The following is a 13990-nucleotide window of genomic DNA, read 5'->3' as shown; positions in this document are numbered from 1 at the left end:
TTTGTTTGGGTTTCTGTTTTTTTTTTCCCTGTATGGAAATGCATTTCAGAAAGCCTTTCACCTTGACAGAAGGACAGCTAGGAATGAAGGATCCATCCTCATTCCCAGCAGGCTGCTGCTGATCATGCCCTGGTAGAAGTGGATGTCCTTCTCCCAGCTCCCACACCCAGGTGGGCAGGGCAGGAGCACCCTGGCAGTCACGGCTGGGGAAGGGATGTGGGAACAGGAGCCCTGCACAGCCCCTGCTCTGCAGCACTCTGGCACAGCATGGAAATCATCTGGCCTGCCTCAGCACTGTGCAGGTGAAATTGCTGCTCCTTCTGCATAACCTGGGCATGAAGGTAACACCACAATGTCAGACAGCTGCTGCAGCAGGCCCTGCAGTTCCTATAAGCTCCTTGTAGGGATTTAATTTTTACAGTTGTTTACTTAGAGGTTCACTTTTAATAATTCTTAGAGAAGGATCAAAGCAAAGCAGTGGAGCCTCTAGCATTTTCTCCTGCCTCTTTTTACTACTTGCACAAAGAGGAAGAAAGCATTTCTACAAAGTCCTGACTCAAGTATAAAAATAAAATTTATATTTATCATAGTTGAAGGCAGCCAAGAAAAACTGACCTCATGGTATGAACTCTAAGAAAGCTCAGGAGGGAGAAATTAAAACAATTAGTAGTAATTACCACCAAAATTATGGTACTGAATAGGACAGTGCCTAGTAATGAGGGGTCACAATTACTAATGTGCCCTTCTGTATGCTCATTTGTCTTCTCAGTGTTGTAGTCATCTGCGTTGTCCTTCTGCACAGCAGGATGCCCAGTGCCACACTCCTTTCTCTTTCATCAGAAGTTCACAATAAACAAGGGTTCAACATGTTCAGAGCAGCAGTTTGTGCCTTCAGAGGACTTGGAATAATATGGGATTTACCTTCAGTCTCTTTGTAAAGAAACTTTACTGCATCTTTATTGTCTTTCACTTTATATGTTACAAGGGAATGCAGCCAAAAGGTGAGCAAAAACTGCATTAATTTATATTTTCTCCCAAATAAATGGAACCAGAATCAAACTTTGCATTCTTCTTCAGGCACAGGCTTTGCACACAATAGGGAGGCTTATCTGGATTTCACTGATGGAGCTAATTCATAGAATGGTTTGGGCTGGAAGGGATTTAAAGACGTAGCTGGCCCTAATTCCCACACCTCACTGTGGGCATGGACATCTTCCACTAGACCAGGTTGCTCTAAGCCCAATCCACCCTGGCCATGAACACTTCCAGGAATGAAGCATCTACTCCCTCTCTGGGTAGCCTGTTCCAGTGCCTCATCACCCTCATTGTTAAAAATGTCTCCCTTCTATCTAATCTAAATCTAATTTAAAGCCATCACCCCTTATCCTATCACTGCATGCCCTTGTAAAATTCCCTCTCTGACGTTTTTGTAGACCTCCCTATTCAAGTTACTGATGGAGCCAATAAAGCTAGGACAGAAATAAACCTTTCAGTGACATCACAGTATAAAACTGCTTGCACAACAGTAGGATCCACACAAGAATTTTTATCAAACTAGACATCCTGATAATTTAACACACTCATTTTGGGGACCTACAACTTGAAACCTAGAGAGGGTTTCCTTCCTAGAGAGGTCACCTACACCATGTGCCTCCTCTGATACATTTTTACAGATTCATAGCAATTCTGCAATTCGTAATGTTGGTCCAACAACAAATCAGCACAAAGGCATTTTGTTACTTAAAGCTTCTTAATCAAAAGGAGGCATTTTGGGTCAACCCTTGTCTGCTTAATCAAAATGTTTTCTTTCAGCAGAAATATGAAAGCAAAACTTCAAGAAGTAACATTAAAATGATAAATTACATTATTCTATTCCAAAAAATTCATAACACATTATAGCAACTCTATTTAAGCCATTTTTCATAGCCGGATCTCATTTAAATCAATACTGTCTTGAAGGACATTTTGATTTCAACAACACAGAATTTTCTAAAGGACAAGTATTAAAAACAATTTTGCCATAGCTAAAAGTGGACATAGCATTAAAAAACACAATGAGCATGGTGCATTACATTGTTTATAATCTGGAGATAACAACAAAATTTAAAAAAAAAATCTAAAAGTCCAAGAAAAGTTCCCAGGAATTGTGATCTGATAGGGTACAGACAAAAACCATCTTTCCTTTCCTCTTATAGATCCAAAAGTGCCAGTTCAATCACCTCCCTTCTGGAGGCTGCAGCCTTCATCAGAGGCCTGGCAGAGCAGGCTGTCAGAGCACTCTAATTTACTTCAGGAAAAATCAATTAAGATAGCTTAAGTGACTTTAACGGGGAAATTGCTGGTGACAGTAATCACCCCTGCAGACAGTGATGAGTACATGAGAATGGCAACTTCTTCCATCAACATATTTGTACCAAAGTGGGCATCTCTCCATTGGTTCAACATCTGAGTCAAAGCCCTCTCAAGTCAACAAAATTTCTGGAATTAAAAAAGTAGAATTAACAATTAACACATATCCAATATTTGGCTAGGAAACAATATTTCTCAAAGTATACCTTTGTCATGTTTTTATAAACACACACACACATATTTAGTTGCCCAGGCACTCTTGTGATTGAGTAAACTATATTGAAAGAGAATGTCACAATAAAGTCAACATTGCGTGTCTGAATCAGTACTACAGAAAACAACAAATGTCACTCTGCTGCTTCTGCCACTTCAGCACCTCTTCAAAGGTCACTAATTCCTTGAGAAGCTGCCATAAATAGCCTGCAACTTATACAGAAATGTTCTGCCAAAATATTAACTCTGAGTTGCCTTGTATTTTCACCTTCAGTCATCAATACTTTTGACAATCCTTTGCTAGAACATGCTTTCCATCCTAACACCTTATTAATTCCATGGCTACATCTTTCCCCATACTCCCACAATAATTGCAGGACTCCCACTCAAGTTTCACTGACACCAAGTGGAAAACACTCTTCCCAGATGGGAAACTCTCTTTGTAGTGATGTAGCTCCTGTTGATAGAGCTGTGCTTCTGCCTATTCCTCCCCAAAAATTAAGCTACACCAGCTAAGCCTTTTTTTCTTTAATGTTAGTTTTAAATTAGCCTACACTAATGCTATCAACAGTACTAAAATGGTGGAGGGGAAAAAAATTTACATCCAAACTCAGCAGATCAATAGGAACAGAGGTTCCTCCCGTGAGATGTGGCCTTGGTTAAGCAACAGCTTTGACTCTGCTCCTCTTGCACAGGCAGCCTTGATGAGAAACACAAAAAGTGTCTCCTGTGGGCATTACTACAAACAGGGCACCTTGTAGCATCATTTGCTACATGAAACAGCCTATGCACATGAGGAAATGAATAATCTCAGGAGAGACAAGACTGGTGCTTTTATACACATAGCAGCTGAACTGTGTTTCAACAGGGAGTGCACATACGTGTGTACATGCAAGAACTAGGGGGAGAAAGCAGGAGGGAGAAGATATCATGTCCTCAAGCCTTACTGCAGTCAGGCAGTGCATTCTGCAGATGTTGCAGTGCTGGAATCCAGCTAAACTTCCCCCAGCTGCAGAAACCTCTGCCTGGTGGAACTGCTATACAAACAGAAGGGCTGTCTTCTGCTGCTTTCTGACCTCCATGCCTAAAGATGACTTTACTGTAACCAGCACAAGTTTCCAAAGATTATGGAGGACGTTTTCAAAGCACCAAAATCCCTGCAAACACTGGAAAACATTACTGGGTGGCACAGTAAACACTGAGCTGGAATAAGTGAAGGGCTTTGCTTCAGGAAAAATACTGTGAATAAAGGAAAAGTCACAAGAAAGCAGCCATTCAGAAACTGTATTATTAGGTGCAGACCTATCTTCAGAATATAATGAAAAAAGTAGATGAGTTCCATATCCTGCCCCTCAGTAGAGCAAATGTGAACCTTGTTGGTTCAGAAATATAAAGGCTTAGAAAAAAATTAGAACTTACTGGATGAACAAGGTATATAAAACCAAATAATTGCACTCAAAAAAAGCATTGAAGATGCTTCTTTGAAACATTTTGTTCAGTCTTTTCATGCTTGAAAAAATTCCTAGCACCAGAAATAATCTAGGGGATAAAACTCAAGACATAAACCCTAAAAAGTATACTACCCAAGGGATGAATACTGTAATTATCTAAAACCTGTTATGGTACTTAATAATGTGTGGCCTACCGGAATCAATAGGACTAACTCAGCAGGCAGACAGCAAAATCTGAACCTTAATTTCTTTTCTTACTTAAATTAAAAGGCTCAGTTTCTGTAGGATTTTCAAGGTCCTTGTAATCTTCAGACTCACCCTTGAATTTCTCATTTTCTTCTGCTACTGAGCAAAGTCTTGTTTTCAAATTGGCAGCTTTGTACTGTTACCTCAATGAATGATTGCAGCAACTTGAAGCCTACAATGAAAACAGCAGCAGTTTAGGCTCAAAGAGTAACAAGTAAATGTATCATGTAATTTCCACTGTCATACAGCCCCTCCCCTACTAAAGGTTCCTTTCCACACCCTTTTTCCCACAATTAATGACATATTTTCTTCTTGTCCCCCCTTCTTCCAGGAGTGCTGCTAAGGTTTAAGGTGCAACAATATCACAATGGAAATATTTGCACTCATTTCTCAAAATGATCAAGCTCATATTAAAAATATCTTCACATGCATTTATTCAGCATATGTTTCTATTGTTTTCTGTTCTATTTCCCCTGTTGAAGCTGGTTAAGCTACTGGAAAAATTAGTTGAGCAAGTGGAAAAGGTTGAAAGCATTTCTTTAGAGCTCATCCCCGTATTCAGCTTTGGTATCTGAGTTTTGCTGACTCAGATTTGCTGAATGAGTGGCTAACTTGAAACTTTTCAGCCAGTGATTAGTCACAGGTAAGACTTTTATACAGTTGAGTCAGCTCTCACTCACCAAAAGATTCAGAAAGTTCTAAACATTGGCATCTTCTGTTCAGATTAGTCTCAATATCCCTGAGCTAGGCAGCTAAGCCCTCTATGCAACATAGTAAGCATTTTGGACCAGCATCTACAGCTGTACTGCAGATGTCAGCCAGAAGAAAAAAAAAAGTCTTAAATCTCACCTCAAGGTGTTTCTGAGAACACACAGACCTTTTACTAATTTAGACATTTTTATGTTTCCTCATGATAGTCAAGGGTGGGATCACTGTGCCCCCATACACACCAGAACAAAACTGGCCACAACTGACGACCCTAGCTAGGTGGGGAAGGGATAGTGAAGAACTCTGCTCCAATTTCCTAACTCAACATTTTTATGTGTTGCATAAAGAAGCCTTGGAGAAGGAAGCAAGCCCACGTCTCCCTTTACGCAAGCAAATGCAGGTGTTGTTGGGCAAGAGAATCCCACTGAGACTTGCTTTCTTTCTGGTTCAATATCTGTTGAATTACTCCTTGAGTGGAGGGGATGGTGCTGGTGCTGCAGAGTTGCCCATAGATCTAATCCTCTTGGGGTAGAAGGAGCTGGAGTCTGAGGAGAGACCATCAAGACCCTGCAGATATTGCTGATGTTTCCCCAGCTCACATAAGTGCTTCTGAGAACTCAGCACAAGGCCCTGAAAATTGACTCAGAGATCATTAGGGAGCCAGCAAAGTGCCTGGTACATGGATTGATGTTTTCTGAGAACTGCTGCAAAGGAAGCAGGTGGTTGCATCTGCCAGCTGCAGTTTTTCCAGATTCTGCTTTGAAGCCAGGATGAATGTTGTTCCAATAATCGAGTATGCAGGCTGCAGAGATATATGACTGGGATGTGTCCTAACTGGAAATGATGGGCTGCTTTGCTTTTGCAGCTACTGGGTCCAATGTCAGCTGGGTTTACAGATAATCTCATCTCTTGCAGGCTCCTCTGAAGTGCAGTGCAGTTAATATTGCACATAAACTGGGATTCTGGTCGCACAGCAAGAGGAATGTGTCCAACTGGCAGAGAGAATAAATACTTCTCCAAACAGGCAGTAATCAGTTAACATTACTCTAAAACAAACATTGAGAAAGCACAGCACTTTAGCAATTAAAGGTCCAAATTTGCAAAATTAATTAGTGTTTCCCACAGCATAGCACTCTACTTATGAACAGCTCTATTGTAAATGTATGATGCTCTAATATGAAAAGAGAGCATTCTTATGTTAATTATCTAATTAACTAATCTGGGCACAATTAGCAGCTGAAACAGCAGAGCATTACACTCTCTTCCTTCTTCCCTTCCGGATTCAAGATTGCCTTTAAATCCGTACTTTGGAGTGGCAGGGGACCCTGGTGACAGGGCTTGCCACCACATCAGCAGAGCTTGGTGCCAGCAGAGGTTCCAGTGAGCAGGCACTGACACAGGAGAGGCTGTAATCTCTGGCACCTAATTTAGGAGGGGTAAAGTCATCTCTTTAATCTCACCCCTATAGCCAGCCCTCCAGGGAAGCCATCCTTGTCACTTCACTGAGAGTCAGCATGAAATGCTCAAGAATACACTTGTCTGTTTCTCTGTCCATTTGGAAACCCAACACCACTTCACCAGACCCCCCTGAGAGCAGTATTTCCCAAAGGATGGATCAGTGGCTATTTTAGAGCTCTGAAAATAGAGAGTCTCTTTCCTTTCTACTTTGTTGCCAGAGTAGCTATTGACTTCACTGAAGTTTACTGTGGCATGAAGAGAATTAGCAAACTGTGTGCAGATCTCTGACAAAAACTTACCAGAGAGAAGAACATTTGCTGAAAGAGTCTAAATCTGCCTCAGAGGATGACTTAGACAATGTCTCAAAGTCCTAAATCAGATTACATCACAATGGTCCTAAACCAGGGGCAGAAATGAAAGAAGAATAGTCATTTTAATATTTTCACATTTCTACATTTCTACACCTGCATCACATTGACTTTTTTATGCAAGAATTTGGGTTAGTGTTCAGTAATTTAAAAGGGCAGAAAAAGGAAACATAAGCTGAGACTAACAATTCTATACAGAATTGTACAAAATGTTGATCAATTTAAAATATCTTTCTTTTGGTGTGTTTTTGTTTTAGAGTTCCATTTGTCTGCTAGTTTAGGATTTTCCATTAAGAAATTTCAGGTAGATCTACGGAAATGCTCCTCCTCTCCCACTCATTCAATGCTGTCTGACAAGGAAAGGAGTGGTAGTCACACACCTGAGCCTATGCAGTGCAGGGCTGGTTTTGAAACAGTGCTGGTCTGTTATGTATGATAGAAATAAAAAAAAAATGTAGAAAGAACTGGAGTAGTTACTCTAATCCAATACCTGCAAGATCTGCTGCACTAAATCTGCTTACTCTGGACTTGTCCTCTTGAGTTCTGAGCATCTCCAAGGATGGAGACTCCAGCACTTCTCCAGCCAATCTGCTTCACATTTTCCTGCTCTTCCAGTGAAAAAAAAAAAACTTAATAGCTAACTGGAATTTCCTGTCTTCCAAGCCCTGTCTGTTGCCTTTTGCCCTTTCACTGTGAATCTCTCATGAGAATCTGGATTCAGTTTCCCAATAGGTAGCTGCAGGCAGCCAGGAGATCTCCTCCCTTCAGCTGTTCCTTCTCCAGGCTAAAATAAGCCAGCTGCCTCAGCTTCTCCTTCTACCTCGCTCTCTCCAGCCCCCCACCACCCTGGTGATCCCTCCCTTGGGCTCACTCTGTGTGGTTGATCCTGCTCTTGTGCTGACAAAGACAGAACTGGACCCAGTGCTCCCCCTGACCTCAGCCAGTGCCGTGTCATGGGCAGCGATCAGCCCTGCTGGCTGCTCACTGCACTTCTGCCCAGGCAGCTTCACAGAGATGCTCTGGCTTTCGAAGGTTGCAGCACTTTGCTGGACAGGTTCTGAGAAACCTGAGCTAAGACTGGGGTGGGCCTGGCCTTCACAAAGCAGGGGTGTAGCAGGCCAATGGCAGATGTCCCTCCTGCACAAGTTTTTATGCAGGTCTGTGCAGCTCCCCAGTGGGCTGCCGTCACAGGATGCAGTCCCTGCACACAAGAGTCCAAAAAGTAGATCTACAAGGACCAACAAAGACTTTGCTCAACGTCTGAGAATTCCAGACTGATCTCTTCTTCATCCCAGCATAGTTTACAGCATATCCCAAGTGAACAAATCCCACAGGGAGAAAGAATGAATCATCTCAGCAGCAGCATTGCACTGATGGACCTCCTGACACAAGCAGCCAAAAGCTGCCTTGCCCACCCTCAGGTCCAAGAAGAGGCACTTGCATTTGTCCATACTCTGGGTATATGAGCACAGCCTGAGACTATGAACAGCCCATGTGCAATACAGGGGGAGGGGAAAAAAGCTGAACAAGAAAAGAAAATGAAAGAGAGAGGAGATGGTTCCCAGACACCATCACTAGGCCACGTATCCTATTGCATGTTTTGTGTAAGTCAGGTCTTATTTAAAACTCTCTCTTAGTTCTTATGTTAACTTGTTCACAGAGGGTAATCCTGTGAATGATGTGCTTCTGGTATAACAGCTAACCTAGTAAAAGACTTACAACATTAAATTTACTTGTGAAAGGAAAGGGGACTAATTCTTCCAAGACCTTAAAATATAGTGCTGAGCACCTATTAATAGCTTTTGTCAAAGTGAGTCATCATCCTCATCTCTTAAACAATGACTCATGAATTAGCCACACAAATAATTACATCTACTGACCTCTACAAGCAGAAATTTAAAAACAAAAAGCAAACAAGCAAAAAAACCAAAACAGAAAAAAAACCCAAAAACCAAAAAAAAAGCAACCAAAAAAAACACCGCAAAAAACCCCCAACTACATATGCCATATAAAAAGCCATATAAAGTTCCATCATATCAATAATTAACTATAATTGACTAATAGGATGACAAAAAGAAGTGCCTACCTTTGCTGTGGGATAAATCAGAATACTTAATATATGTTACCAAATGCCACCACATTTTCATGTGTTTTGTTTGAGCCTTGAGTGATTTGTATAAACCCATAAGAACCCTTCTGAAACTCTCCAGCTGCCTCAGAAGGTACTATGAGACACTCTGGATACCTTTACTACACTATTTCTAAAGCATGGCTTTGGGGCAGTAGAGCCTTTTCTCACAAGCTGCAGTGAGGTAGACACCAACCAGTTCTCCAGTTAAATCAAAGTCAAAACCTCAAATCCCAGCACACACAGTGGGCTCCAATGTTCATGGTGGCCTCCAAACACTGTTGTATTGTGTTTGTATAAGTTGGTCTGTTCTCCCCTGTGTTAGAATGGTTCTGCTCTGGTTCTCCCTCCCCTCCCTGTCAATGTCTGTCACCCTAACTCCACCCCAGTTGTCATAACGATCATTGTGTCTTTTTAATCTTCTCCCCGGTTTCCCTAGAGATCAAATGTATCCTTTCCTCAACCCCACCCCAGTGCCCTGCCAGTCACTCCCTGCCACCACCTTTTCCTCTAGAAACTTCTGTCTAGGGCTCGGAGTGATTGGTTTAGGGGCCGGAGCCCCTCCCTCCTGTTGTCACAATTGATGTTTTCCTGTTGTCAATCCCCTGTACCCCGCTCCCCTCTGGATTCCCATTTGCTCCTGAACTGGTTCCACCCCTGCCTCCCTCACCCTCTATAAGCTCATGTAACCCCCTCCCCTGGCTTCTTTGATTGCTGGTCTTCCCTGGGTTGGTAATAAAGCTTGACTTCACTCCAGTCGGAGCACACCCTCTCATTCCCGTTGGCCGCAGCCCATAACCATTCTCGTCCTGCGCCAGGCAGCGCCTGCGGCTGTAGCGCTGGGCGTTTGCCCGAGGAGCTGGCCTGAGGCCTGGCTATCGGGACAAGTGCCCCCAGCTAGCCGGGACGATCTTCTCTGAACCGGATCGCTGCAAAAAAATGTGAGAGTAATTGTCCTTCCTACTCATAAGAAATTACTGTGCCAAGAATTATAGGGAATGCTTTATAACATGTCTTCATTTCAGGAAAACCGTCTTCTCTTTTGAGAAAGAGACAGTCACAAGTGCTTTAGGGGCACAGGCCCCAAATTCAGTCATAGCTACAATAATTTGCCAAACCCAGTTTTCAAGCTAGAGGCGCTAGAATGCAGCTGCATGACCTAGCATGGATTTTATCACTGTGCAGAGCCTTTGGAGCTCCACTGAGGACACCACGGAGTCCAGTAAGGCATCTGTCTACTGACAGGAAGCCTGTTTTTTGTCTTGAAACAGCCTTTTCAGAATTTCTTCTTTATCCATGCAATTATGGAAAATATGTAGAAAAACAGCACCCTGTGACTTACATTACAAATTGCTATTAAGCAACAATCTTGAATTTTGCCATGTGAATGCAAATTTTTATAATCAATCCAGAGGAAAAGTATTTTCATATATACATGAGACACTCATTACCTGCTTATGGATATCCCACTATCTGGAAAAATAAAAAGACACTATGCAGCAGTTAATCAAACATACAATTTTCTGGTTTATTTCTTGAGTACAAGTCTTGATGATGTTTTTTTGGGAAAGATCTTCATGACATAAGTTGTGAGAGTACTGAAGTTCATCGTCTTTTGGGACCTCTAAGCAAGTGTTTCCAAATTCCATAGGTTAACACATCCATATAATTTGTTACAAACACTACTAGTTTGTGCCAGAAAGTTTGTAACAAGATGCTGGCTGGCTACCAAACCACTAACTCTCTAGGCCTGGCTTAGGGACAATTCAGAGTTATTTAATGAAAGAGTGTATGGGCTATGAAAGCCTGTAAGACTCACTTCCCAGCGTGGTTTGCTCTCTCAGTGATCTTGTTTGGCAGCTCCCTGCTAGCCTGGAGCCCCACCCAGGCCAGCTTTGCTGAGCCCAGACTGTCACTGAGCCGTGGACTCTCCTTTTTGCCTCAGATGGTCTCAAATTGCATTCAGACTCTCCATTTAGGAATAATAGGCAAATGGTGTGCACAGACATCACCCTTTATATAGGATGGAGTGCTGATGCCCTGCTCTCATTCAGCAAGCAATTATAAAGGCTGTATTTAGTGGTAAGGCTGAACTTTTGGTAATGCTCACGATACTTCATTTTAGGGTTTGGGTTTTTCTCCTTTTTCTGAGAGGACTTTCCCCTTCCATAGTGTCTTTCATCTGAAAATACTTCCCAGTTTAAACATATGTTTACAGAATTTTTTTTCAATATGTTCCTGAGCCATGGGAATAACAGAAGCATTGTGGTGTAATGTGCAAAGCATCACTGCTTTTAAATTGAAGTGGGGAAACAGTGAATATTGCCTTAACCTGGAACTACAAGGGTAATTAATATAACTGGAACAGCAGGTTAATTAAAAATACTCTATGACCTAGGAAGATTGTTACTGAGTCCAAGTGATCAGATCCATCTTTTAAGGTTGTTCTTTTAAGAAGTTTTTTGTATAAAAAGTTACTGGTACTTTTCACATTAAAAAAAAAAATTGCAGATCCAAACAAGGTACTTCTGGACTCAAAGGAGATACCTGTGCATGATGATTCTCCATGTAAGTTAAGGATTTTGGTTTTTTTTGTTGTTGAACTATTATCTCCCAAGCGTTCTTCTTTGATTTAAGATTACAGCTGAGTTAGTTTCAGGATTATTTTACAGCACAGGGCAAAAACTGTGTCAAGGACCCAAAGAAGGCATAGGAGGCTGTTATTGATGAGTAATCATGTAGCCACCATAAAGAGGCTGTGCATTTTGCCTTTTCCTCCTACCTTTGAGAATTGTCTTATCTGGCTTTCCAGAGGTTTCATGGAAGATTCAAAACTATTCTCCTAATTTTCCTTTGACACCTGACACACTGCTTATGCCAAGGACTCTACTGAACTGAAACAAATTTAAGCCTAATGAAGATTTTCTACATATCTTAAGATTTGAGGCATAAGTCAGGGATGTCATGGACTGAAATGAGCAAAACAACTACCAAGACCTCAAAATTCCTATGATTCAGCATGGTAACCTTCAGCAGCCAGAAGGGGGAAAATACAGCAATCCACATTCAGAGTACTCACCTGCCACTTTTGTCTCCCATTAAGTCAAATTTACTGTTGTTATTGCAGTTTAGATACTACTGGAATAACAGTGACTTTAAAATACACATACTCTCCAAAGATGTCAATCACTAAGTCTTTTTTGTTTCTATTTCACTAACATTTGTACACCAAATGAAGTTATCCATGGATTTGTGTTCTGCTTTACTGGTGTTTAAGCCATATGTTGATACTGATAGTTTGGAACTGAAATGAGGCCATAATCAAGACAGAATTTATTGCAGCTCATCTTAAAGTAGCAATTCTCAATCCCTAATGATGCAGGGTGATACCTCTTAGGGAAGGAGAGAAACCTTGTAAGGGCTGCTCCCACCTTTATCCCCATCACTGAATGCTTCCTCCATTCTGACAGTCCTGGGAGGAGAGTGGAGTCTATTTTATGTCAGTAGGAATATGGGGATTAGATAGAGTAGATGGGAGAGGGTTTAAAGGCAATGTCTGCTTGCATGGTGGTGATTATGTGTTTGGAATTATTTGATTAGTTCTCCTCCTTATTCCTGGGAAATGGAGAGCTGAAGCATTGCAAACAAGCTGAATTGAACTGCAGAAAAGTTTGCTCTTTCTCTTTGTGGAGTTGCCCATGCCCATCAGCTCAGGCAAGGTCACTTTTAGACCTAATTGTGAGAAGCTGGGTTGTGATGGAGAGAAGATTTCTGCAGTTAGAAGTAGCAAGAGATGAGGGGGTATTCATGCCTGGGAGAGACACAGGTCCTAAATACAGATATCATAAGCAAGCTTGGCTCAAGGGGTGCTGTAAACTCCCAATAAAAGGCATTTGCAGGATTCAGTATGAAACACAGCCAGCTTTGGTGGAGTTTGTTGTCAGGATAACTGGACAGATAGCAAAGCAAACTGTGTTGGGCTCTGTGGGAGCCAAGGAGCTGCAGACAGGGCCAGAACAAGAGCACCAACATGGGTGAGGAAATCCAGCAGGATGGAGTGCAAAATATTACACCAAATAAGAATGGGCTGGTGGACATCATGTAAAAGGAGGAAAACCCTAACTTGGAAAGTCACAGTGTATGTCTGGCAGTGGCAGAAAGGCTTTCATGGCACCACCTTTCAGGAATGTTCTTTAAACCATTTGTACTATGCAATGGATATTCATAACCTATTGAAATATTCCTTCCTCATTGCCTTCTTAAAATCCATTGTTTTCCCTAATAGACAGGAAGAGTTTGAAAATACCTTCTGGTGTATATCCAGAAGTCTTGTGCTTTCTCCAGCTATTTTGATAATGAGGAGACAGCAGCAGGGACAGGCCTGTGCCAGCTACTGCCTCAAGTGATGTGGGGCACTTGAGGATTGTACAAGATTGTACAAGGCTGTGCCAAGGACATTTTTCTTCCCACTTTTTCTGTCCTGATATCTGGTAAATCTGCATCTGAGATAAATAGCAAAAGTACTGCTATAAAAACAATTCTCTGTAGCAGAGTGATACAGAAATGCATGAGTAGAATATCTACTTTTCTTCCTAATTCTTTTCATCTTTATTTACAATCCAAAATAAATAAAATTTTTAAGATACCATTGAAATTAATGAAGTCTTTCTCATTCAATTCAGCCTCAAAATAGTTAAATATTTATGCAATTCATCATGGCTCTGCAGCCTACCATCACCCAAAGAAAACTTTCCCTTATAGGAGAGGGGAAGTTTATGTAGCTGCAGTCTTGGATTACATTGATTCAGTCCTGAGGCAATACAGATGCCAATTATATGATACACATACCATACATCTTTAAATTCTCTGTAAAACAATCCCTGAGAAATAATTGTTATTATCATTCTAGTCAGGCACTGAAAATACAGCCAGCACTGTTCCTTACCTATTGATACAAAACCAAACTTTTAGTGTGTCTGATAAAAGCTTCATTCTTTCTCTGTGTTAGTTATGATACAGCAATCATGGATTGGTCTGTAAAAGGACTCTAATTTCTTTACTAAGAACTT

At 41.5% G+C, this 13990-nt stretch overlaps 1 long non-coding RNA gene across 2 annotated transcripts in view; it reads right to left on the bottom strand.

Moving 5' to 3' along the window:
• The window catches only part of LOC136555694 (uncharacterized), a 131209-nt gene that overhangs the window by 16616 nt on the left and 100603 nt on the right, over positions 1–13990 (bottom strand). Inside the window, exons 1-2 of one of the 2 annotated variants that reach the window (XR_010783526.1) lie at positions 6725–6823; positions 4332–4431 (exon numbers count right to left, since the gene is read on the bottom strand). This is a non-coding gene — a long non-coding RNA (uncharacterized lncRNA). Of the gene's footprint in view, positions 1–4331; positions 4432–6724; positions 6824–13990 lie in introns of those variants that run through there. The other variant, XR_010783527.1, reaches the window with a different exon arrangement.

This window comes from Molothrus aeneus, chromosome 4, assembly GCF_037042795.1.
Source record: "Molothrus aeneus isolate 106 chromosome 4, BPBGC_Maene_1.0, whole genome shotgun sequence".
NCBI classification, from domain to species: Eukaryota; Metazoa; Chordata; class Aves; order Passeriformes; family Icteridae; genus Molothrus; species Molothrus aeneus.
This window is presented reverse-complemented; position numbering and strand designations above follow the sequence as displayed.